The sequence below is a fragment of the Desmodus rotundus genome, chromosome 1 (genome assembly GCF_022682495.2).
Source record: "Desmodus rotundus isolate HL8 chromosome 1, HLdesRot8A.1, whole genome shotgun sequence".
Lineage (NCBI taxonomy): Eukaryota > Metazoa > Chordata > Mammalia > Chiroptera > Phyllostomidae > Desmodus > Desmodus rotundus.
This window is the reverse complement of record NC_071387.1, coordinates 28568641-28593987: the sequence shown is the minus strand read 5'-3', so window position 1 is coordinate 28593987 and position 25347 is coordinate 28568641. Positions and strand designations below refer to the sequence as shown.

At 48.6% G+C, this 25347-nt stretch overlaps 1 protein-coding gene across 1 annotated transcript in view; it reads right to left on the bottom strand.

Moving 5' to 3' along the window:
- The window catches only part of GABBR2 (gamma-aminobutyric acid type B receptor subunit 2), a 330217-nt gene that overhangs the window by 104571 nt on the left and 200299 nt on the right, over positions 1 to 25347 (bottom strand). The gene's annotated exons all lie outside the window — the stretch shown is intronic.

Genomic DNA, 25347 nt, shown 5'->3' with positions numbered 1-25347 from the left:
GTGTATGCGTGTATCAAATCATCAAGTTGTATACCTTACATATGTAGACAATTTCTATTTGTATGCCTCAATAAAGCTTTAAAAAAAAGCTATTTTGGCTGCTACATGGAAAATGGATGGGCACAAGGGCAAGCCCAGTGGCAAGGAAGAAGCCCGGCAGAAGCTGTTGTGGAATCCAAGGGGGAGACGAGAATGACATGGATGGAGAGGGATCCATGATTCAAAAGATAGGAAGGAGGTGAAATCGCCAGGGCTGAGAGACGCCCAGATGTGAGGGCAAAGGAAGGTGGAGAAGCAGATAATGGCTCTGCACTTTGGGCAGATGGATGTCACCTGCACGGTCAGCAGAGGGGAGCTGGCTGGACCAGTCACTGGGTCTTTGCCCAGCTTCCCCAGTGGGTGGCTGAGCCAAAGGAGCCTTCCAGCTGTCAAGCCATGCATCATGAGGCCCCCTCCAGGCTTTCTGCCCCCGCCACCTACCTCCCTTTTTCCTGGTCATTTGCAGATGCAAGCATCCCCAGGATTAGAAATATTTAATTTTGCTTTACTGTATGTTCTATTTTTGTTAAATAGATTAGTCTCCACCGGGAAAACCAAATTGCTGACCAGTCGGGCTAAAAGTCTGAGACATGCAATTTGCAATCTGTTGGAATCTTCACTTGAAGCTGGGGTGGGCTGTAGCTTGACCTGGGGGTGGGGCGGGGCAGGGCTCAAAGGAGACAGCTGGTACAGCAATAGTCCAGGTGTGAGGCCAGGGGGCTTGGGCTGCAGAGAGGCCAGGCAGAAAGAAAGGCACAGAGCAGAGAAGCATTAAAGGGATAACTGGCAGAACCTGGGGACTCACGGACAGGTGATTCAGAGGGGCGCTGTGTTGGCAGGCAGGCCTCTGGGATTCTAGCCTGGGATCCCCTAGCTCTCCAGTTCAGTGTCTCCTCGTGTGTCAGGAGATGAAGTTTATATGATCTAAAAGCCAGGCTCAGAATGGTCTTGCCTAGGAAGGCACTTGACTAGTCTCCAGGCCAGACGAGATGGTAAGACCCTCAGCGTACACCTGAGCCAGCAGGAGCTGGGGCAGTCAGGGGAGAAAACAGGAGGGAGGCTTTCTTCCTGCAAAGAAGAAGGCCCAAGAGGAGTGGGAGGGAGGGAGAGACCACAGGAGAATGGGCCCCTGAAAGAGGGCAGGGTGGCAAAGATGAAATGTCCAGCTTGAAGTTGTTCGAATGGCACTCTCTGGTACAGATTTCCCTCCGCCTGCCCAGGAAATCTTCGCTGGAACCCCTCACAGGTCCTCACAAAAGGGGGCTGTGTTTTTGTTTTATGTGGTTGTCATAACCAATGTGGCTCAGAGCTGAGGAAAACGCAAGGGGTGTGGGAGGGTCCACATCCTGAACGAATTCAGCAGAGGCAGGACCACAAGAGTGTGGGTCCCCAGGAATGGGAAGGAATCTTGAGGCTAGCTGTGGGCATCCTAGAACTGAGGACTTGAGAAATGGAGCTGCCTGACAGCCTTTCCAAGCTCCCAATGGCTGACATCTGGTTCCACAGAAGCAGCTAGAACTGGGCACAGAGCTCTCCAAATCCCGACTGTGTCTTGGTTTCTCTATCTGTAAGATGGTTGTGTGTGAGTTTGCATCTGCCAGTGTGCATGCACACAAGTGCTTCTGTATGTGGCGAGGCAAGCTACACTGATGTGACAGTCTCTCAGGCTCCTCCCAGCCCCAGGGGCCCTCAGTTCTGAGTCCCCATGAGTCATCATTCCCATCTCCCACCTTGGAAACAGCACGCTGGGCGGGCGGGCAGGTGTCCCTGGCACTGCTGATTGAGAGTCCGTTCTCCCTTTCGGCTCTGTTCCCCTACAAGGAACCCAGATGGCTCACTGGTGGGGGGGGGGCAGGGAGCAGTGGAAAACTATTCACTTGGGTTCATGGGCTAAACCTAAAAATCTTCCATCAACTAAAAAAATCCTCCATTAATTTTCCTGGGAAGGGAGGAGAGAGGTCGGCAGAGGAGAAAACAGAACAGGAGAGAATGGCAGCTGCGCCAATAGCCCGATGGGCTGTCTCAAGCCCATGAGGGTCGGGAGGCTGTGTCTAGCTGCGGAAACCAGAAGGAAGGCTGTGAAGTGCCAGGGACAGAGTAGAAGCAAACACAGTGGGTGTTGTCAACTGTTTTCAGGCTTGGTGTGGGGCGAGCTGACGCTAAGGAGATAGATCTAGGAACCCCTCTGGGTGAGATGGCGGGGGTCTCTCTTCTCCTAGGTCATCGCTGGCCTGGGCTTGCAGGGGTCCTCCCTCCCACCCACTGTGGCTCTTCCAAGACCTCTGCTCAAGTTATGGGTCCTGCTGCTGAATTCAAAATTCAAAATTCCTTATATTTATAGGATTTGCACCTTATTTATAGCTACCTACTTTATTTTTCTTGCTCAGCAACGGGTGCCCCTGTGGATGACGGTAGTATCCTGATTTGAATTTAGAGCGCACGTCAGTCAGGATCTGCGACAGCCCCACTCTAACATGGCCCTGGTGGTTTTCACCTCCTGGTGAGCACACCCTTGCACAGTCGCCTCCCATGCTGAACAGGGCTGGTCTGTGTAAACAGGAGGATATTCCAGAAATGGCAGAGTGTGACTTCGAAGACTGAGTCATACAGAGACACTGCAGCTGCAGCCTTGCTTTCTTTTGGATCTCTCGCTGGTGGAAGCCAGACACCACATCACGAGGCCATGCGAGCAGCCCGATGGAGAGGTCCCTGGGGTGAGCAACTGAGTCCTCCTGCCCATAGCCAGCATCAACTCGCAGGCCACGTGGGTGAGCCGTCTCCGAAGCGAATCTCCAGCCCCAGTGGGCTTGAGGAGACTGCGGTCCCACCCACACCTCGTCTGCCTGGATGTGAGAGACTCCCAAGCCAGCAAGCACCTTTCAGCTAAGTCACTCCTGAATTCCTGACCCACAGAAAGTATGTGAGATAACTAAAGTTTATTGTTGCTTTAAGCTTCTCTGCTTTGGGATAAGTTGTTATGAAGTAATAAGTAATGAATGAATACAGGGTCACAGGAGGAAAGAGAATTTACCCTGAATGGTTCAAAAGAAGAGACTTTCTTAAGGACTCCTTACTGTGTGGGGTCAGAATAAGGGAGCACATAAGGAAAGTGATAGACTAGCATAGGCAGGAGCTGTTACACTCCTCAGAGTAAAGATGCAAAGGAACAAATAGTATACTCAGAGCTTCCCAGGGTGGGAGCCACAAAGGAGAAGCCACAGCCAGGGAGGGAAGGGCACAGCTAGTTCAGCAGACGCAGCATCGAAGCAGGGCAGGGGCTACACTGGGACCTCCCTCTCCTCTTGGCCTCAAGTTTCCTGCCTGTATTCCCCACCGGCCAAACCCAACCAGAAGCCTGAAGACAATGGATCCCAGGTGATGTCAACTATAGGATCAGCCTCTCAGGGCACAGACAAGGACAGAGAATGGGTCTGTGGGAGGACAGGAGAGAGAAAAACCAACACAGAGATCCCCCTGGCCCTACTGGCAGCTTTTCTCTATGAAGCTGACTCTCTGCAGGGCTGGGTCACATGACTTAGATGAAACCAATCAAGGCAGCCTATCCTCTAGCCACAGTGATTGGTTCAGGGATGGGCCCATGATGCAAGTCAGCCAATCAAAGCTAAGGGGACACATTTCCAGGGATTTTGTTGGCGCGACTGGGGAAATGGGCTCCCTCTGTTGCTAGGTTTGGTGCTGTGGTGATGCGACCAGAAGCAACTGTGAAGGGGCTGAGAATGGAGCTGGCACAGAAGAAAGCAGACCCAGGGGGTGGAGAGAGAGAGAGGCCTCATCCTGAACGCTACTGTTATCTTTGGTTAAGTACAGTTTTCTAGTGTTTGCACCAGAAGCATCCTGGATGGAACATCCTCACCCACAGCCGTGATAATCCTTGTGGCAACTCTTGGGTGGGCTGGGCAGGGATCATTCATTCCATTTTACAAATGAAGAAAATGAGGATCAGTTCTCTTTATCACTCAGCAACCAGTTCATTTAAATTCATCATTAAGTTCACTACACTAGCCTGAGTTTGGGGTGTATCTTTTGTGTGTACATGGGGTGCCTTTAGACTTCTGACTTCTATTTCTGTGGCCTTGATGTATACGGCCTGTTAATCAGAGTTGCTTCAAACTCTCTTTAGAAGTAGGTGGTGCTCAACTACTCACTTGGACCAAAAAGCAAACAAGCCATGGTGGTCAGGAGGATTCCCAAGGCCGCATATCTCACAGGCAGTGGATCTGTGGCTGTGGAAGGCAGGGCTGAAGCAGGTCCTCAGGTCCTTCCTTGCCCCAAGTGGGGCAGGTCCTCCTTTCAGAACTTCTGTTTCTTCCGTACCTTCTTCTTTTTCCCGCTTCCCCATTGAACTGACACACCTCGAAGGGCCGTGTGGAACCCACTGGTGGGCAGACGTACATGCAGGCTAACCTGGTAAGGACAGGCTGCTCACTTGGTGGGTCCCCGGGAATCTGGCACAAAGCAGGGGCCCTCTTTAGTCTGGTGGTGCAGGCAAGAAGGAAAACATCTCCTGGCTCCTGCGTTGGTCAAAGTCTCTTCATTGGCTCTCTACTACCGACGCAGCCTGGCCCCTGACTTCTCCAACAGTGTCTCCAATTCCTCTCATCCTCAGGGACACGGTTCCAGCCACACTGCCTCCGTGCAGCTCCTACACACTCCAGCTTCTTTGCCTGCTTGATAATTTTTGATTAGATGTCAGGCCTTTCATCGGATGGTCAGTGTTTTAAAAATATTCCTTTAAATATTCTTGATTTTTGTCTGGAACATAATTAAGCGACGTGGAGAGAATCTGGCCCTTCTAAGGCTTGCTTTGAACTCTGTATGGTGGGACCAGAGCCACCTTGAATCTAGGGTGTCTCCCTACATGTTACAAAAATTTCCCACCCTGGTTGCTGGGAACATAGGTGGCTCCTGGCCCTGCTCTCAGGCTCCTCCTGCCTGTTCCCTTCTGCTGGCTCTCTCCCTGCTCTCAGGAGGTTCCCACATCACACGGCAGGCACTGAGGGCTGTGCAGCTGAGACTTGCGGGGACCCCTCTGCAGCTTTCCATGCTCACCCCTCTTCAGGCAGCTCTCTCCTGTCTGCTCCTCTGCCTGCAAATTCTAGCCTCCTTGGTCTCTCTAAATCCAAATTCTCAGCAATTTCTGCTCAATTTGGCAGGACCGCTGGGCTGTGTGTGGGCCCCCACCTGCACCTGTGCTGTGGCTTGGAAACGCTCCAGACAGTTAGCTGGGCAATCACAAGGCTCGAGTCCTTTGTGTCCCTTCTCTCAGGGGTTACTCTCCCCGGCTGTCTGCAGTCCAGTGTCAGAAAACTGGTGTTTCACATAATTCGACTTAGTTGTTTAAGGTGGGAGGGTAAATCCAGTCCTGTTACTCCTCTATCTCAGCCGGAAGCACAAGCTCCCCCGACCCCACGTGCTCCAGACACCCTGGCCCACGCTTTTGCGTGGCTGCCCGGCTGCCTGGACCTCCCCTCCCCTCGTCATCACGTGGCTCGATCTCTCACGTCCATCAAGTCTATCTCCCAAAGGTTACCTTCCCAGGGAGGCCCCCCTGGCCATCCTGTTTAACACTTCCCACCGTTCCCCCTCCACCGGTGCATTTCCAGTCCTCCTTGCCCTGCTCACCTTCCTTTTTTTCCTTTTGAATAGTAACCCCTGCCTTCTAACATACTATGTAATTTACCTAGTTAATATGTAGATTTTTGACTGTTTTCCTCCTTGCGCTAGATTGTAATTTCCCTGTAGGAAAGGACTTCTGATTGGTTCATGGCTGCATCCCCAGCTCCCAGTATAGTACTTGGCCCACAGTAAGTTCTCAGGAAGTTTTCATTGATTGAATCAATGATTGAAAAGATAATTAAAAAGGCCCCTTGAGAACAGCTGTGAAGGCTGGAAATTATGACGTATGTGTGGGAGAATGGCTTGCGTCCCTTCTGTGTGAAGAACAGCATGAGGAGAAACAGCTGAAATCACAGGTTATGGCCTGGGGGAACAGCTTCTAAAATGCCAGGATGTGTCCTGTGGGCAGTGGCGAGCCACAGAAAGTTTTTAATAAAGAATCACATGGCCGGAGATTATTTAGGAAGAATAATCTGGTGACTGTCAAAGCGAGAGCCAGAGTAAATGAGCAGCAAAGGGAGAGAAAAGAGAGGCGGCACTTGGGGGTTCATGGAGTCCACAGGACTTGGCGGGTGGTGGGAGGCGCCATGATGACACCTGTATAGGGTGCTGTATACAGGTACAGAGCAATGGTTGGAACAACGGTGCAACCTGAGGTTCCAAGGGATTCCACAGAAGGAGATGGGCATGTGGGCAGAAGTGTAAACGCACGTGGGCATTAGAGGTGGCTGACATCAGGCCTGAACCTGGACCCCAATACGCTCCATCTTGTGAACTTGGGCAGGGTACTCAGCTTCTTGAGCTTTGGTTTCCTCTTTTACAAAATGGTGCTAATCACATCTCCCTCACAGGCAGGGCTTGCTCCCAGGAAATTCAGGACTTTGGGGGCTTCATCGATGTTGGTTTCCATCTTGCAAACCTTTTCTCTTTCACTACTTCAGAGTCACAAGAGGCCTCAGACATCTGAGAATCGCTTCTCTGACCACACTGGGCAATGTCATCTGGGTCCTACAGATGAACCGAGGCACAAAGCTCAGCCCCAGCCGAGGTCCACTGACTGTCCGACACGGGAGATGTACAATGAACCGCTGCCTGTTATGGCTGCTACTACTCATAAAAGCTGGGATGGGGAGCATGGGCCCAAGGAGAAGACGTCAAACTGAACATCTGCTCCAAATCCCACTGCAGCGGGAGTGGGTGAGGGAAATAGGACACGTTTGCATCACACTGGAGTTCAGAACCCCAGGATATTCTGTTCGTGAGAAACTTTAATTCCCAAGTCAGCTGCCCAGTGGCGGAGGTCATTAAACATGGATTACTGGAGCAACTCTTCGTAAAGTAGCTGATAGCATTACCAGATTTGCGGATGAACAGGGGATTTTTTGTACATTGCAGAAAGCACTGCAGAGCCTGGACATACGTACTGCAAGGACCCAGCCAACTTACTGGAAGGGGACGGACAGTGGTTATTGGATCAACTGTCACCACGTATGGCTCACTAAAGATCCCATGTGCCTGAGAGAGAATCCAGGCTACTATTCTATCACATACTGAGAGTCTGCATACACACACACACACATACACACACGTGCGTGCACATATATACACACACATATATACACACATACACAAAATTCCTGCATGCTTCATACACTTACACTAAGAGTCTACTAGAGTCACAGTCCAGAGCTGATCAATGACAGAAGCAACTACCTGTATGCCCCTTAAGGCCTCAAACCTCAAGAGTGTGTCAAGCAGGCCTACACCTATATTAGGCAACATCCTACGTATTTTTTCTACGTATTCAAGATTCAGTTACATGATATGCCCTCAGGTAACTGGACCCCAACCAGCGGCGGCCCAGTCAGTGGAGCTTTGGCACTGAGAGAGGAGGCTGAGGACTGAGGGCCACACGTGGGCAGCGAACACTCAGGGCCTCTCCAGCATCTGCTCAGCCTTGTCTCCCTTCCCTGCCCACTCGTGTCTAGGTGAGAATCAGCCTCCCTCTCAGAATGGGACAGGAAGGGGTGGAGCGCTAGTGCCGACCCTGAGCCCACAGGTGCCGGGAGCTGTGCCGAGCACGGACACTCAGGGTTGGACCACCCTGTGAAGGAAGTGCCAACACACCCTGTGGTACGGGTGGCGGAACGAAGGCCAGCGGGGTCCCAGCTGAAGCCTTGGCTAGTAAGCGCCGAGACTGGATTAAACCCCAGGTCTTTTGAAGTTAATATTTTTTAAGTCTTCCTGTTTTGTTTTGTTTTTTAACTGAGAACTAAAGTAACACATATTCACTGTAGCACATTTGGAAAAGGAGAGATAAGCAAAGAGAAAGGACTCTGTCCCGAGACTACCGATGTCAACATTTTGGAGCACGTTCTCCTAGTCTACATACTTTTAGACTTTAATCCAAAGTGGGAATTTACCATAGAAGCCTCTGTAACCTACCCTTTTTTCAATAAACAACATATTATAAATAATCTCCTATGCCACTAGATATTATTCTATAACAACTATTTTTTTAATGGCCACCAACAATTTCCCCGTATAGGTGCAGAAAAAATTATTTAGCTAGGGAGGGGGGCAGGCACTGGGTGGATGTGGGCAAAAGGGGGAAATGGGGCATATCTGTAACAGGTGTCAACGATAAAAAAAGAATGAAAAAATGTGTTTAGCTAAGCCTAGGCACCAGACATTTATTCCCAATTTTTCCTCTGCCCCAACCGTGACAAAATATGCTGCCGTGAACTCTTCAACTGGCGTGTCTTTGATCATATGCTTCCTGAAGAAAACTTCATAGAAGTGCAGTTTTTTAGGTCCAAGGGGATGAGATGAAATATTCTTCCTACACAGCACGAGAAGTGCTTATTTTTAGAAAACATTCTCCTTCACGCTCCACATTTCTGATTTTCCAAATCATACCTGACCTTTGAGGTCCATCCCAATTGTCTAGACTAAAAGTCTGTGCCCCTGCTCTGGCTGGTGTGGCTCAGTGGATTGAGCATCGGCCTATGAACCAAAGGGTCACTGGTTTGATTCCCAGTCAGGGCACATGCCTGGGTTGCGGGGCAGGTTCTCAGAAGGTGGTGCGTGAGAGGCAAACCACACATTGATGTTTCTCTCCCTCTTTCTCCCTCCTTTTCCTCTCTGTCTAGAAATAAATAAATAAAATCTTAAAAAAGAAATAAAAGCCTATGCCCCTGATTTGGGAGCTTCTTCAAACTTTAAACCACAGTGACTAATAGAATGTGAGCTGCATAAGTCATTTAAAATAACTCGGTTACCATATTAAAAAAGTAAAAAGAAACAGGTCAAATTAATGTTAATTAATGTTAGCCCAATATATCTAGAATAATATTATTTCAAGTATAATCAGCATAAAAATTATGAGTGAGATATTTCACATTTTATGGGCACTGAGTCTTTGAAATCAGGTGTATAATTTACACCTATGGACCTGCCATTATTTTAAGTGCTCTTGAACGGGGCTGAGGTGACCACACTGAGCAGCGCAGGTACAGAATGCGTCTGTCTCCCTCCTATTTTCCTATGAACACAGGACCTGGCATGAGTGAGCCACTGAAGGAATGAACGCCACTCCTTCTGATGGTCTCATCCCGTCTCCAGCAGGATAAGACTCCCTAGACCCTGGAAACGTTCATCTTGGATGACCCTCCAAAGCATATCCAGTCCTATCCAACACACAGCTATGTAATTACAGGGGTGCCAGCTGTGCCTACCCCTGATGATTGCTGGGGCCACAGCCCCAGAAAATGAGGTGTTTAATGTGTTGGTACCAGGGTGTGTTGATGTGGAGGGTGGTGCCAAGAAGACAAGTGATGACTGTCCCCAAGTCTGACCCCAGGGACTAGGTCTGGACTCCATGGAGAGAGGTGCTAGGTGGAAGCTAAAGGAGCTGCACTCACAGGGAATCTGGTGGGGCTCGGGCACAGCAGCTGAACTTGGAGCCCGCCAGTGGTACGCTGGGAAATGCCTAACAACAAGCTCTCTGCGGGGGAGAAGGAGGGGGCTCGATTTGCAGCGTTGGCCGATTGCTGTGGTGTAAGTGCTGCCATCATGACCAATTTCAAACTACGAATGTGCTGTCACAGAACAGGGAGTTGGAGAGACCTGTGCACAGTCAGCTGTAAGGAGATTGACACAAGTCTACTTTCAATAACGCACTGGGCCCAGCTCAGCAAGTGTGACAGCAAGGAGCTGGTGGCCTTCCTTCCCAGTGAGGGCCAGACTAGCACGGCCCTGCAGGGCCCCCATGTCTTGTGGGGCACTGGAGAACAAAGATCTGGCAATGGGGCGGTGAGAGGCCTCCACAGGTGGCTTGCGGGCGCTAAACTGGATGTCACCAAGGCTGTGGTGACTTGGACAAACAAGGGTTTTGTGAGCACACTGAGCTGCTTTCCAGAGGAAAGAACTGCAGGGTGGGGGGTAATGGGGTAGGGGGGCAGTAGGACTTGAAGTCACACTGTTCTGCAGGTAGGGGGCAACACAGCAGGAGGTTTCCTGAATGTTGTAACTCATTTGTAGACAGGCCGGAGAGGGTCTGGCCATATATCATGTCTGCCTCCCAATGCACGGTGAATGCCTAAAAGCTCAAATCAAATTTGCCCTGCACACTCGTGTTTTTAATGATCATTTGTTTCTCTGTTTTTAATGATCATTTGCCAAATGTCTTTCCGGACCCAATATTTGCCTCTGCACACATGGAGCACTTCTCTGTGGGGTTAGGAAGGCGGACTGGGCCATCCAGTTCTCTGTGGGCCATGATGCCAATTTTCAGATCACCCAGATGCCAAACCGTACAGCATACCCTCAAGTCTATAGATGTATGTCTTTAATTTGCTATAATGATGTTCATAGTGCACATAACTTGAGAAACATTCAGTTCAAAACGGGAAGTAATTGCATTAGAAGTATATCCTTGATCATCCCCTTTTCTCCCATAACTAGTCAAAAACCAGGTCTGAGGATTTTTCTCCTGAAATGTGCCTTGAATCCGCCAGCTTCTCTCCCCACGCACTCACTGCTATGATTGGTACCAGCATCCCTGCTGTTGCTCTTGCTCCCTTCTAATCTGTTCTCTTCCACTGTAACCACGTAAAGAATCGCAAAAACAGCAATCAGTCCGCTCCCTTGCTAGGCATCTTCCCATGGGGTCCCACTGGTTTTAGGCTAACAGGTATGACGCGATCTGGCCTCCACCAGCCCCTCGCCCACTCCCCAGGCTCATCCCATTCTACTTTCAGTGCTCAGGCCACATTACCTTTATCTTGCTTTTTCAAAGGTGCCACACTTCCTCTCACCCCAGGGCCTTTGCCTTTGCCCAGGAACGCCTTTTACCCTTTCTGCCACTAGCTCCTACTCAGTCTTCAATCTCAGCCTCCTCAGGGAAGTCTTTTCTGACCCCCAGCCTAGGACAGGCCTCCTCGCCGTAACTTTCTCTCAGTGCACTTTCACAGTGAACATTTAAATAGTCACTCAGGTGATTGTGCTGTCTGTTTCCTCCTGGGTACAAGGACCACCATTGCCCTTCTCAGGGCTGCGTCCATGGCAACCCCCCCATGCCTCTCACACTGCAGGCCGCAGCACCTATCTGTGGAATAAATGAACGATCAAGGAGAAACAGCCCCTTCTCTCGGTTGTGCCAGGTCTTTATGCTGTGGGCGCATCACTGATAATAAAATTCCATGGCCCAAAAAGGGTGATTGGTTCTTGGACAGATAGTTCATTTTGTTCAATGTATACCTGATTTCTTTTGTTTTTCTTCTATTGTTGAACAAAGCCAAAAAAGTGATACATACGAGGCACTGCTTTCTTTCTTCCTCTTCCCCCAGGGAACCCCTCAATCACACGCAGCACCTCTCAGTGTGTACTGCACCTTCCTCGCTTCATTTCCAGAGCAGCCCAGCAGGAGCCCTCGGTCCCTGGTCTCAGCTGGCAGAAGAGAATGCAAACATCAGAAATATCCCAAAGTTCACACTGCTAAGAGGGAGGAGACACCATGCAAACCTAGGTCTGTGGACTCCAGCTCCAGTGCTCCTCCTGCCACACTGAGCTGCCTCTCTCTCCCAGCGAGCTGAGCAAAACCCCCAAATGAAATGGTGTCACTTCAGTTTTGCCCAGACTTTTTCTCCAATGATTTCAGAATCATTTTTGCAACTGGAACATCTCTCAAAGGAAGAAAACTAGTTCATCACAGTAATCAAGACTGTCAGAGAGGATGTGTGATAATGTTTGAAAATGTAATCCTGTGAACATCAGAACTGACAACTCTGAAACATCTCTGGGCTAAATCTGCTAATACCAGTCTTCAGCATTCAGGCTGGCACTCGCACGGGTCAGGTGATCTTTGCACAGCGAAGATGCCCTAATGAGGAACTTCCTCAAAGAGGAACTGGGGAGAGGACAGATTTTAATGAGGCTGAATCCCTGAAAGGGTGAAGTGTGAGTGAGGAATAAAGGCACGCCATGAAATGTGTTTCCGTGCATCGGACGACGAGATGGGGCCCCACACCGGAAAACACAGCCACACTTCCTAGAGAGCAGGACTTACGCAGAAAAGGAGTCAAGACATCAGGGCAATTGCCTCTGAAGACCCTCCCAGAGAATATGTGCTTTGATTAGAATAAAGCAAACACATATGAATTACAATGACCTCTTCTAGGCCTGCAGTTTACTCACTCACACCTCGCCCACCTGTCCACCCAGCAACTCATCTTTGTCTACCCAGCTGCCCATCAGCCAACCTACCATGTACCCATCCATCAGCCCATCCATCCACCTGCGCACGCATCTATTCATCCACCCACATGCTAATCCATTCATCCATCTATCTACCTCTACCCCCATCATCCACCCACCTATATCCATTACTTACCACATACGCACCCACCCATTCAGCCATTCAACTATCTACTCACCCACCATCCCTCCATCCATCCTCGTATCCATCCAACCAGCTAACCCGTCCTTCCCGTACAACTACTATGTGAAAACCCTAAGGAGATGTTGAAAGGTTGGAGACGTGCAGTGGTCATAAAAATACCTCTGCTATGTTTGGTTATTCACCGTCAGCTGAAACTCAAATAGAGGCGGACCAGGAAGAGCAACTGAAAACAGAGAGGTGAATCTCAGACTCCACTCTCAAGAAACAGCTGGTAGAAGCCTCTGCTGTAAAGCCGGCCAACTACTTGAGAATCACATGGTTGTGCAATAGGGACCAATGCAAGGACTTCCGTGACATGTTGCTGGGGCTGGAGGGCCACCTTTCAATGGCTGCCACTGGCAGCTTCACCTGGAGCAGCTTGGTTCTTGTCTGTCTAACAGAAACCCATCCCTTGGCCTAACACCATATGTTATTACTAAAAATGCACAGATGTGGTGAAATAAAAAGGCTATTAATCTTGCCACCTAAAAATCCCTCAGGTTTAAAAGTATAATGCTGTTTGTTGCTTTGGTAACTATACAAGCTGGCCAAGAAAACCAATATTCTGCTGTTGGTTGATTCCTCGCTTTCTTTCTCTCTTTCCAGTCTTTTATGATCCATTTCTTAGCCTTTTTAGAGGATAACCACAGTGCCTTTTGAGAAAAGGGAAAGACAGAGCAATATGGAGGTCATCGTTTTCCAGAGCCTCCGTCACCGTGCACCACCTTCGCGGCTCCTGCAGCATCCACGCACCATCTGTGCGTGTCATTGCCCGCTATCTGCCTCTTTTCAAAAAACTGCAAAAGAAACCTCATCTCGCTACCTGAAGTACTAGTTATACTTCTGTAATACACATTAAAATAAAACACAATTATTGCAGTAAAGAGTGTAGGTTTGAATACCAGCTAGGACCGTCTCCTCTCCCGCTTCTGAGACCTGTCAGGGGACCTGCTACCGCCTCGGCTAGCTACCCTTGAGCCTGACCTGAGGGCTCGGGCCAGGTGCCCCCATTAAGGCTTTCCTGCCTCTGATTGCAGGAACTCGCTTGCTAGTTTTTAAATAAGAAAGAAGGTTTAGCACAATCTTCCAAGGAGCAAGTTAGAAAAAAAAATAATATTTAATGTAATTTTAATGTTAATGCAAATGTTAAATGAAGGGCAATGATACTGGACTATATGTAAAAATCTCTTTTGAAAAACAAGTTTGAATACCAGGAGAATAAATTGTTCAATAGCTATCTATATGATGAGTATGAATATTCATAAATCGAGTTTTAGGGGCGTGTGGGTATGTATGTGTTGAGTGCACGTGAGTGGCTGCTCGTGTGCTTATGAATATGAGAATGTGAGAACGTGAACTGCCAAAGACAGCAAGAGCTGCAAGAAGGCAACGGAAGCCGTGGCACGGGGACCTGCCAACCCCAGTAGTTCCTGAAAATTCACTCCTGGTGTTTGAGGGTCTGAGAGGGCTGTGTGCGGCTGCCATCCAAATGCCTCATCCTTCCTCGTCATTCTCATGGTAATGCAGCCGTGTCTAACAAGCTTCTTCAGTCATCACAGCCCTTTACGACAGGCCCTGCTCAGGTTCCCTTTTCATGGCAGAAGCACCATCCCCCAGGTCCTGGGAATGTTGCCTACAAGGGTCTCAGCAGGATCGCTTACTGGGAATTAACCCTCCACCATGAAGAACAGCCTCGCCTGAGAATACACCTCTCCCAGGGCCTAGACGGTGGCTGGCTGATGAGAAGACACAAAGGCCCAGGCACCGTGTCTCAATTTGGACAACTCTGAGGGCCGCCCTGGCTCCCGAGCTGCCCTAGGATCAACTGTAGCCTTAGCTGCAACCGCATTTTGGATCAGCATCTTGCTCTACCCAATCCTGCCACCCTTACTTCCTTACATTGTATTTCCTGAGCTCTTTTTCCCACAGACCTTCTGCACACAATGCTCTGTCTTCGAGTCTGTTTACAAGGAGCTGTATCTAAGACACTGTCCCCATTTTACAGATGAGGAAACTGAGGTGCAGAGATTCAGTTCTTGCCCAAGTTTACCTGACTAATTTGTGGAGCTGAGATGTGAACCTAGGAAGTCTGTCTCCAGAGGCTGTGCCCCTCAGCACTTCACAGTATTGCATCTGAGGAAGACAAAGAGGGCCCCCCCTTCCAGTCTTTCTTCTATCTTATCCCCACCCTCACCATTTCAAATGCCTGACCAGGCTCCAGGTCTCCGCTTGCCAATTACCAGTCTAAGCAAGAATTCTAGGATGCTTACATGTCATTGAAAAATAAGAAAGAAGGAAGGGGTTGCAATTCCATGAGAAGACGGGTATTCCCAGCTCCCCCACCACTCCCCACCCCCACGCAGGCTGGCCATCAGCCAGGAGGCACAGAGGGTCACATCTGAGTGTACGTGAGTGACCGATACAGGAGCACACACAGGCGGGACCGCCATCCATCAGTGTTCAGATCCGTGCATCTTGTCAGCTGCAATTTGTATCAGCTGTCCTCCCCTGCTCGAAGAAGACTTGTCCCTGCTTAGCAAGCTCACGGGCTAACATACCTTGACACACACTGACAGTGTATTCTGGCCTCATGCAAAGAGACACGCATGTGGGATATATTATGAAGCTCTTTAAAATTTGTGTTTTCAAGTCCCAGATCAAGGGGTCAGCTTTTGGCATTTTGCTGGCGATCGTTGGAATTTCTTGGCTTGTGGAAATATCCCCCAACTCTGCCTTCGTCTTCACTTGGCATTCTCCCTGTGTGTGTCTGTCACCAAGCTTCCCCTTTCCAGAAGAACACTAGTTACACTGGGTTACCCTACTGCAGCAGAACCTCATCCTGACTAATCCATATGCAGCAACCATATTTCCAAATAAGGTCACATTCTGAGGTGCTCTGGGTTAGAAGTTCAAATATGGAATTTTAGAGAGATGCAATTCAGCCCATAACAGGGGTTCTTAGGAGGATTAAATGAGATAATGCATTTGAGAGCTTAACATAGTCCCCAGCTATAGTGAGCATTCAAAGCTATAGCTATTCCTGTCGTCATGACATTTGTCATTCCGTAATTGTTACTATGACCACCATGTTACTGGCTCCTTTCTGTGTCTGCTTCTTGCAGGGCCCGGGCTGAGTATGTACATAGGGCTGCCGCGGAAGCTCTCATAAGACGATACACACCCCCGCACTGCTTTTCATAAAAGAAACAGCCATTTTCCCTGACTTGAGGAAGTCAAACTTGCAGGCTTTGGAAGGCTAGGCATCAATTCAAACAAATTACTAAACCACATTATTTTGATCTTTCAAATCTCTCTGACAGCAGAAGGAGTAGGTTTCTTTCCTGTGCTGTACATTATCTGCAGTCATTTGTAATTGGGTTTAAATAAATAGGAGGAGGGAAGCCAAGCAGCTCGAGCACAAGGTTCGGAGATACCTGCACTTACAATCAGAAGACCTCGGGGGCGTAGGCTCCCCACCAACACACCCTGGGGCCCTAGTATAGCTCTCTGCAGCCTCACTGAGCTACAATTTCCTAATTTATTCAGTCGACAACCAGGTAGTCCACGGACTAAAAACCAGCATTATACAAGGCACTGGGGGGACAGAGAGAGTAACAGGCCCCAGTCGAAGGGCTCACAGGCTCACGGTCCAGTGGGAAGGGGCAGAAGAACACAATGACCCAGTGCAGATGAGGGGCCACAACTTTGTCCACTTCTAACCTGGGGAGAGTGGTTCCTGCTCTCCCCTATGCATTCCACATGGTTGTTTGGACGGTGAGTTCCTCCAGGGCAAACCTGACATCTGACTTTTGCCTGGCCCAGCTCTGGATTCTAGGAGGGTACTGGGGATGCTGGTTGGATTAATGGGATATCCAAGTGGTTAAGAACATGGGCTTTTGAGTTGGCCAGATTGGGCAGTTTTGAATAAACTGTTACTCTCTACCTGTACAATGTTGGGTAAATCATTTATCTTTGATGTGGTCATTAATTATCAAAATTATTCATTCACTAAACACATTTTTGCCAGGCACCTACTATGTCCCAGGCACCTGGTTCTAAGTCTCAGGGAGACAGCAGAGAACAAAACAGACAATGAGTAAATAAAATACGCAGCACATCAGGTGGGGGTAGCTACTGTGAGGAAGAATGAAGATGGTGGGTGTTGCGATTTTAAATAGGGTGTTGGGGAAGGCCTCACGGAGGTGACATGCGGACAGAGATGTGACACAGGTAGGACCAGCTGCAGCTCACTGGGAGAAGCATTCCAGGGACGTGGAATCGTACATCCCCCACTGGGTAGCTGCTTTGAGCGTTATATTCAATTATGTGTGTACAGTGCTTAGGGTGCGGCCTAGGATGCAGTAGGAGCTCATTAACTGGTAGCTGTTATTAGCCTTACGTTAATAAATATAATTATGTCGAGGAACAAAGGAGACAGAGACCATGAATGTACTCTGTACACAGGACAGCCACCCATAAAGGATTGTTATTGCAGTTGTTGTTTATTATGAGCAGTTTCCTGTAGAGAAGGCTCCTGACAGCCTCGGGTCCCAGAGGAAGCTCCCCCTCAGGCCCTGGCGCTTGGGCCCCAGAGAGGTGCTGAGGGAAGGGGTGGGGGTAAAGGGTGGGTTTCTCTCCTGCCTCAGGGAGGAAGCAGTGAGAGCCGCTCATCCTCACCCCAATACACTCTCTCTCTCTCTCTCTCCCTCCATCTCTCCCTCTCTCTCTCTCTCTCTCTCTCTCACACACACACACACACACACACATACACACACACACACGCCAGGGAGATTTCCACAACTAGGGGCGAACTAGTACCGCCAGCTGTCACAGCAAGGATGTGGGAATCGCTGTTAGAAAATTCAAGAACAGATTCCTGTTAACACTTCTGTGATCAGTTCTGATCATTTATCGGGTTGCAAAAGGCTTTTCAGGTTAGATAGAGAAGCCTAGAAGGCAGGCAAGTAGAGAGTGGGACCGAATTTCTCAGTCACGTGTGGATTCAATCCAACCAGGTTTACTCAAGGTTACCAGGGTTGGCCGAGCTTCAGGCAGGTGTGAAGCATGAGGGGTAAAGCTCTGTGGGCGCTGGAGGGATGAGAGGCTGTGGTCCCTGCAAATCTGAGATCTGCCCCTTCACTGGAGGAGACAGACCTGGCTCTGCCACGGGCTGATTGCAACAGCAAAGTGCAATAGAGTGTGAGCGAGAAGAGCCTGGAACCCGGCGTGGGAGAGGTGATGCAGGCGGTTTGGTGTTACGCTTAATACATAGATAACAGTTAGGTTACAGTACAAATTCCCTCCTGAAAATGCTCTAAGTGTCTACAAAGACACATGGGTGGCCTAGACTGGGTTCCCCAGAAGCAGAGTCTAGGACAGGGGATCAAGTGCAAGTGATTTAGGAAGGGTGAGTTCTCAGCAGAAACCTGTAGGAAGAGAGGAAAAGGGAAGGGGCCAAGCTCGCATGTGGTTTTGCGGAGGCCTAGCCTCAGCTCACCCCCACAGGGGGCCACAGAGGGTGAGTGGTGCGGGTGGTGGGCCGCCACACCAGCTAGTCACTGCTGCCCACTGGGCTGGGCTGTGAGTCCCAGGGACCTCCAGGGCAGCAGGCCTCAACTGCCCAAGGTGTGAGCCCCTGGAGCCACTGGGGAATGGACAAACCTAACCAAACCCCTGATACGGACCCCAGGAGAGCAGCCTGGGGCAGCTTTGGCTGCAGTTAGTGTTTGTGTATCATGCTGAGCGGGATCCTTGGGGCCACTGGAGTCTGAGCAGCAGCGGGCTGGGCTAAGGGGAGAGCAGGTGGAGGGCTGCGAGCAGATACTGTCCAGGTTTAGGAAGTCTGTCAAATCCCTACAGTGAGTGGCAGCAGAGAAAGAATTCCAGAGTGGTCCTGCTTCCAGGTACGGTTTACTGGTTTCCGTTGTGATACTAAACCACTACAACCTTATTACAAGTTAGTAGGTTTGTTTATTGTCGAAAGGATTATATGAGATAATATATGTGAGACAGACTGGCACTAAGTAGGCACTTGATTCTAAATATTGCTCGATTAGACCCACATTAACTCACCACTGTAACAGGAGTAGTAATACTATTAATAGTAATACAATAATGATGGTGCAGTTATTGGGTGCTGACCACTATTGTTATCTCCCAATAACCTTACTAAGTAGGGTGTATTTCCCTCCATTCCACAGATAAGGAAGCTGAGGCACAGAGAGGTAAATAATTCCTTGAGGTCGCACAGCTCTAAGTGGCTGACTGTGGCTTCCTTTGGCGTGACGTTTCAAATTTGCATTTCCTGTTATAGGTCATCAGGGTGCACTGTATCTGACTTTGAGGGTGGACTGGTTGGCCAGGAAATAGAGGCAGAGAGATTAGGTTCTCAAATCAGCTCCTGTGTTAAGTTTGTGTATGGTACAATTCACTGGAATGCTCTGGGTCTGGGAAGGGGTGGGAACAAAGGGGTGTAGAGGAAGTTCTGGAAGGGTTTGCTCCTGATCCGGGTCAACAGCCAAGAAAAGCTCATGAAAGGGGGACCTTAGAATAAATAGGGAACCACAAGTGACATCAGGAGCTAGCATGACGTCAGGAGACAAGCCCCACTTTCTAGGTTGCTCAGAAGACGCGTCACACTTGGACTGTCGCAAAGCTTCCGACAGGTTCTCTAGCGATCACCTGGAGGACAAAACCGAGCAACAGGCAGAATGATGGGAGTCCCAGGCCTGGGGTCATGACCAGTAGGCTGAGCAGCCCCCAAAGGGGTCAAATCCTGCCATCACTTTTGGTGGAGTTCCTAGTGCTCTGTTTCTTATTTCACTCAAATTCAACCTAAAAAGAAATCTATAAGCTAAATGATGATGTCAAGTGTAAGGCACAAATGGGTGGTTGGTGGGGAAGCCAAAGGTTAGCTTTTGGTAGGGGAGAAGATAACTAGGACCCCCGAAGATTAGACAGGCAATAGAGATGGGTCAGCTCTGACATGACCTTTAACTCATGTGTGTGTGTAAAGTCTCCTATTTGGATAAAAAATCAACCGCACAACTCGAGGACCACAGCAGGGCAAGGCAACAGTGGGTGTGGAGTAAGTGGGGGCTTCCGCCAACAGGGCGGTTTCCCTGGGACGGGGAGCTCGGTGGCCTTCTCTTGCCACATGATTCTAGGCACCTGGAATAACTGGATTCCAACCAAACTGAGTTTCCTCTATAATGTCCGTTTCTCAGGCAAGGCATTGGCACGGGAGGAGAGCAGCAGTATTTAAGCCTTAGCAATTATTTAAAAATCGTGCATAACTTGAACTTTAAGGGGGACACTGGCTAGGGGCTGGATTCTTGTTCACCAGTAACAAAGGCAAATAGATCAATAAACTCTGCAAACCATCATCTGCTGTTCTTTGTCAGCTTCTTGGTGAGATCAATTAGCAGATAACAGCCACAAGAGGGGACATGCCTGAACCCCAGGCAGCTGGCCTCTCCCAACAGGTGTTAACTTGAGATGTCCAGACCCACAGCTGGCCAAGAGAGGCTGGACAGAGGGTGAAGGCTGGGTCTGATACTTAGAGGAACTTATGGGTCACCCATTTTGCAGCTGTGAATACTTCTACGTTAGGCCACCCACAGGGAATGAAGAGGCAATTGCAGGAAATAGTTTAGTAAAAATGGACCCTCTTATAATCAAAAATATTCCACAGGAGCTTCTTTCAATTTCCATGGCCAAATGCTCTTAGAAGTCTCATAGCCCCACACAAATCTGATGTACATACCCTTCATAATTTCCTAGGAAAGACAGTATGCATTTTCACAACAGAGCACAATGAGATATTATTAACTTGGCCTCTGCCATAGACACCACAGGTGAAATACAGTGTCATTTTAAAAGCCAGAGTAGAAGAAACATGTACCGAAGGGGTACACCGCTGGTTAGGGCCATCGCACCTCAGTCCGCATACCCAAAGCATTGTCCACTTTGAGGTCTGGGGTATCACCTTTGTTTTAACAGAAGGGAAACTGAGAAGAATTTAAAAATAATCACCCTAAGAAAATTAAGACTTTGATTTTCACCTGGATGCTTGGCACATGTTCCAAAGCCTGTTTGGAAGGGTTATATCCTGTCAGTGAAATTTAACGTATCTCTGGTAGTAAATGGGTTCCTGGGTCCAGTTTCAATGTGTGTGTGTGTGTGTGTGTGTGTGTCTAGTCTTCACCAACTGGTACCTCACCAGCAAGCAATTCCCAGAGACCAGTAGGGTATCTGAGAATTCAGCTCAATTCTGACACTGGGTACCAGGAGACAGCACCAGATCCCACAGTTAAGGGGCTCAGTCCCACAGGACAGCCCTCAACGTCAGACCTGTGCTTCTGACCAACTGGCTATAAATCAGAAATCCCCACGACCCCCTCCTTGGGCTTGATTCATTTGCTAGAGCAGTTCACAAGATCCAGGAAAACAGTTTACTCATTGGATTACCAGTTTGTTATAGAGAATATTAAAGGATTCGAATCAATAGCCAGATGAAGAGATGCATAGGGCGCGGTCCCAAAGGAGCTTCTGTCCTTGTGGAGCTTGGGGCTCAGCACATGGAAACAGTCTGGCTGAGACTCTCCTGGGTTTTAATGGATTTTAAGTCACTGGCCATTGGCAACTGATTCAACCTCCAGCCCCTTTCTCCTCCCTCCTCCCCAGAAGGAGGGCAGGAAGTGGGACTGAAAGTTCCAACCCTTTGATCACAAGGTTGGCTCCACTGGCAACCAGCCCCCACCCTTAGGTGCTTTCCAAAAGTTACCTCATTAACCGAACAAAAGATACCTTCGTCACTCTCAACATTTAGGAAATCCCAAGGGTTTTGGGAGCCATGAGCCAGGAAATGGGGATGAAGACCAGATACGTGTGAGAAATATATGGCCACTTGAATGACCAAATATGAGGGGGGACTCCCCGAAAATGTGTACTTAGACTTCCAGTCAAGATGGAGGCATAGGTAAACATATTTCACACAACTACAGAAAAGATTACATCCAGACCTGAAAACAAATTACACCCAGAACTGTCAGAAAATAGAGCTGTATGGAAGTCCAACAACCAAGGATTTAAAAAAACCCACATTCATCCATACGGGTCAGTGGGGTGGAGATGTGGAGACAGGCAGAGAGGTGAGGAGACCCAATGTGGCGTGGAAAGATGGTGGAATGTGTGGCCCCACATGTACGTGTGGTGGATAAAAATCAGGGAGACCTCGGGAGCGAAGGATACCAGCCCCAGGTCAGACCACACAGCCCAGGGTTTCAGCACTAGGAAGATAAATCCCCATAACTTTTGGCTATAAAAACAGTGGCAGAAGAAACTGCTGGAGTTTCAGGAGACCCCACTGAGAGGGCCCACATGGACATAGAACTTATGCAGACCCACCCCCTCTGGGATTCAGCACCAGGGCAACAGCTGGAAGGGCAACCGTTGCATACGGGGAGTGGGAGAGGTGACTTGAAACCTCCAGAAGCCAGGAAGTGGCATTGTCCCCTCTCAGAGTCTGTCCCCCCATACAGAGCGACAAAGCAGTGAAACGGGTTGCCCAATACCTCCCCCGCCCTCCTCACCCCCCCCACCCCGGCGATTACCTAAGGCTCTACCCCACACAATTTACAGGTGCCTTTTCTATAATAGGCCACACTACTAAGACAGGGAGTCAAAGCAGCTCTACCTAATACATAGAAACAAACACAGGGAGACTGCCAAATTGAGGAGACAAAGAAATATAGCCCAGATGAAAGAACAGAACAAAACCTCAGAAAAACAACTAAACAAAACAGAGATAACCAACCTATCAGATGCAGAGTTCAAAATACTGGTGATCAGGATGCTGAAAGAACTCATGAGGATGGCAACTGCATGAAAAAGATCCAAGCAGACATGAAGGCTACACTAAGTGAAATAGAGAAAAATCTACAGGGAACCAACAGTGGAGGGGATGACGCTGAGATTCCAATCAATGATTCGTAACATAAGGAAGAAATAAGCATTCAACCAGAACAGCAAGAAGAAAAAATAATTTAAAAAAATATATGAGGATAGTATAAGGAGCCCCTGGGATATCTCCAAATGTACCAACATCCGAATCATAGGGATGCCAGAAGGAGAAGAGGAAGAGCAAGAAATTAAAAGCTTATTTGAAGAAATACTGAAAGAAAACTTCCCTAATCTGGTGAAGGAAATAGACAACAAGTCCAGGAAGCACAGAGTGTCCCAAACAAGTTGGATCCAAAGAGGTCCACACAAAAACACATCATAATTAAAATGCTAAAGGTTAAAGATAAAGGGAGAATCTTAAAAGCAGCAAGAGAAAAGCAGAGAATCACCTACAAAGGAATTCCCATAAGACCGGCAGCTGATTTCTCAAAAGAAACTTTGCAGGCTCGAAGGGACTGGCAAGAAGTATTCAAAATGATGAAAAGCAAGGACCTCCAACCTAGATTACTCTATCGAGCAAAGCTATCATTTAGAATGGAAGGGCAGATAAAGTGCTTCCTAGACACACTCCTTAAAGCTAAAGGAGTACATCATCACCAAGCTGTTATTACATGAAATGTTAAAGGGACTTATTCATTAAAACTACGAACATTAAAATGGCAACAAATTCACAGCTATCAACAACCAACTCTAAAGAACAAACAACGCAAACAACTAGAACAGGAACAGAATACAGAAATGGAGATCACATGGAGGGTTATCAGTGGGGGGCAGAGAATGGGGGGAAAGGTACAGGGAATATGAAGCATGAATGGTAGGAACAAAATAGACAGGGGGAGGTTAAGAATAGTATAGGAAATGGAGAAGCCAAAGACCTTATATGTATGACCCATGGACATGAACTAAGGCGGGGAATGCTGGAAGAAATGGGGTACTCGGTGAGGGGGCAAAAGGGGAAAAATGGGACAACTGTAATAGCATAATCAATAAAATATATTAAAAATATGTATTTATTATTACATGTTTAAACTTCAGTCACCTTCAAAATACTCTCCATTTTATGCAATACACCTATTGATACTTTTTTCCACTGCTCAAAACAGGTTTTGAACTCATCAATTTTGATGCCTTTTAGTGCTTCTGCTGTTTTTTTGTTTCACTTCTTCCACCTGGGCAAAATGTTTCCCTTTGGGGAATTTTTCACCCAGGGAAACAAAAAAAAGTAGCTTGGGGCGAGATCAGGTGAATGGGGGGGTGGGGCACAGAGGTCATGCCATTTTTGGTCAAAACTGCTGAACACTCAGCACCGTGTGGGCAGCTGTGCTCGTAAGTCACCCATCATGAAATGGGCAAATGTGTTGAAAGAATCTTAAAAAAAAAATTCACTGAAGCTGAACGCAGCCTGTCACAACGCCAGCTGGTACACTGATACGGATGGGTTCCTAGAACACTCACCTAGTGGGGGAAGCCTGTACTACAAGGGGCTTGCCCTCCAGATGATAATTCCAGGTTTTTGGGGGTCCCCCCTTGTATACGTATTTTTCTATAAGTCACAATCTCGTAGGTAGGAAGGCCTCGCTGGAGGAGTCTGTTAATCCACAGGTTGTCGCCGTGAGTGCCGGGGGTGGGGAGCCTGGCATTGCACCCTCGCTCCCAGCACACGGCACAGGATGATCAGCGCCCACAGCGTGGGCACCTTACAATTACGCACACATGTCATCTTGCCCACCAAACTGCAGGAAAATTCAGGACAGCTCCCTGGTCTTTATTCCTGTAAGCAGAATGGGATCCTCCCTCCAGGGACCTTGGGCAGACATTGGACACTGCCCAGAAAATATTTCTCTACTTGCCCCTCTCCCGCCCGGGGCCGGGGCTCTTGAGAGAGGAACCATACATTATTCCTGTCTGTGCTCCCAGCTCTCAGTACCCAATGTAGAGTCTACTGAAGGAGAGAATGAATACAGGAAGAAATACATCTCTGACAGATTTAAAATCAAAATGTGTGTGTGTATGTGTGTGTGTGTGTGTGGGCATGCAATGAAACCCCAAGAAATTCTCTAGGCTGCTATTTGGGGGTCGCACAGATGGCTTGTTAATAAAGTGGATTCCCCGGCCTCACCGCAAAGCCCCTGCATCATGAGTCCTGGGGCAGGGCTGGGAAAGCTGACGTTTTAACGAAGCTCTCTGGGAGTCTTATGAATACAGGAGTTTAGGAATCACTGCCCTACACGTGAATTCTGCCGAGAGGGCTCCTCAAAATTCTCTGGCTTTTGAGACCTAAACAGCGAACCAGAGCAGTTATAACCAGGCTGAAAATCAGATCCGTGCGCATAGGGAGTCTGAGGCGGGCAGGATCCCCAGGCCACCTGTGTGCAGGTGGACACGCAGAGTCCCACTTCTGGGTGTTCCCTGAGCACGGTAACTGGGGGGAGAGCTTCCTGAGAACACAAAACAGAGCTGGACCCCAAGCTATACCAGATTCCCGGCCTGGGATGCATGGCAAAAATCTCCTCTTCCACATGCTAGCCGGGAGCCATGGGCCCAGCTCCCAGCTGAGAGTGTGCATACTGAATCAATTAAAATTGAGTCACAGATACAATTAATTTAATGTGTTTAAATGATTTTCTGTATAGTAAACATGCTGAATGGGTGACCCAGAAGAAGGTGTCTGCCTGAGAGGGGAAAAATGGATATGGCGTGTGCTGTATAATGAAAACCCTTCAGCAAAGAGGAAATGCACCCATCTATTTCCACCTCTCCTGTTCCCT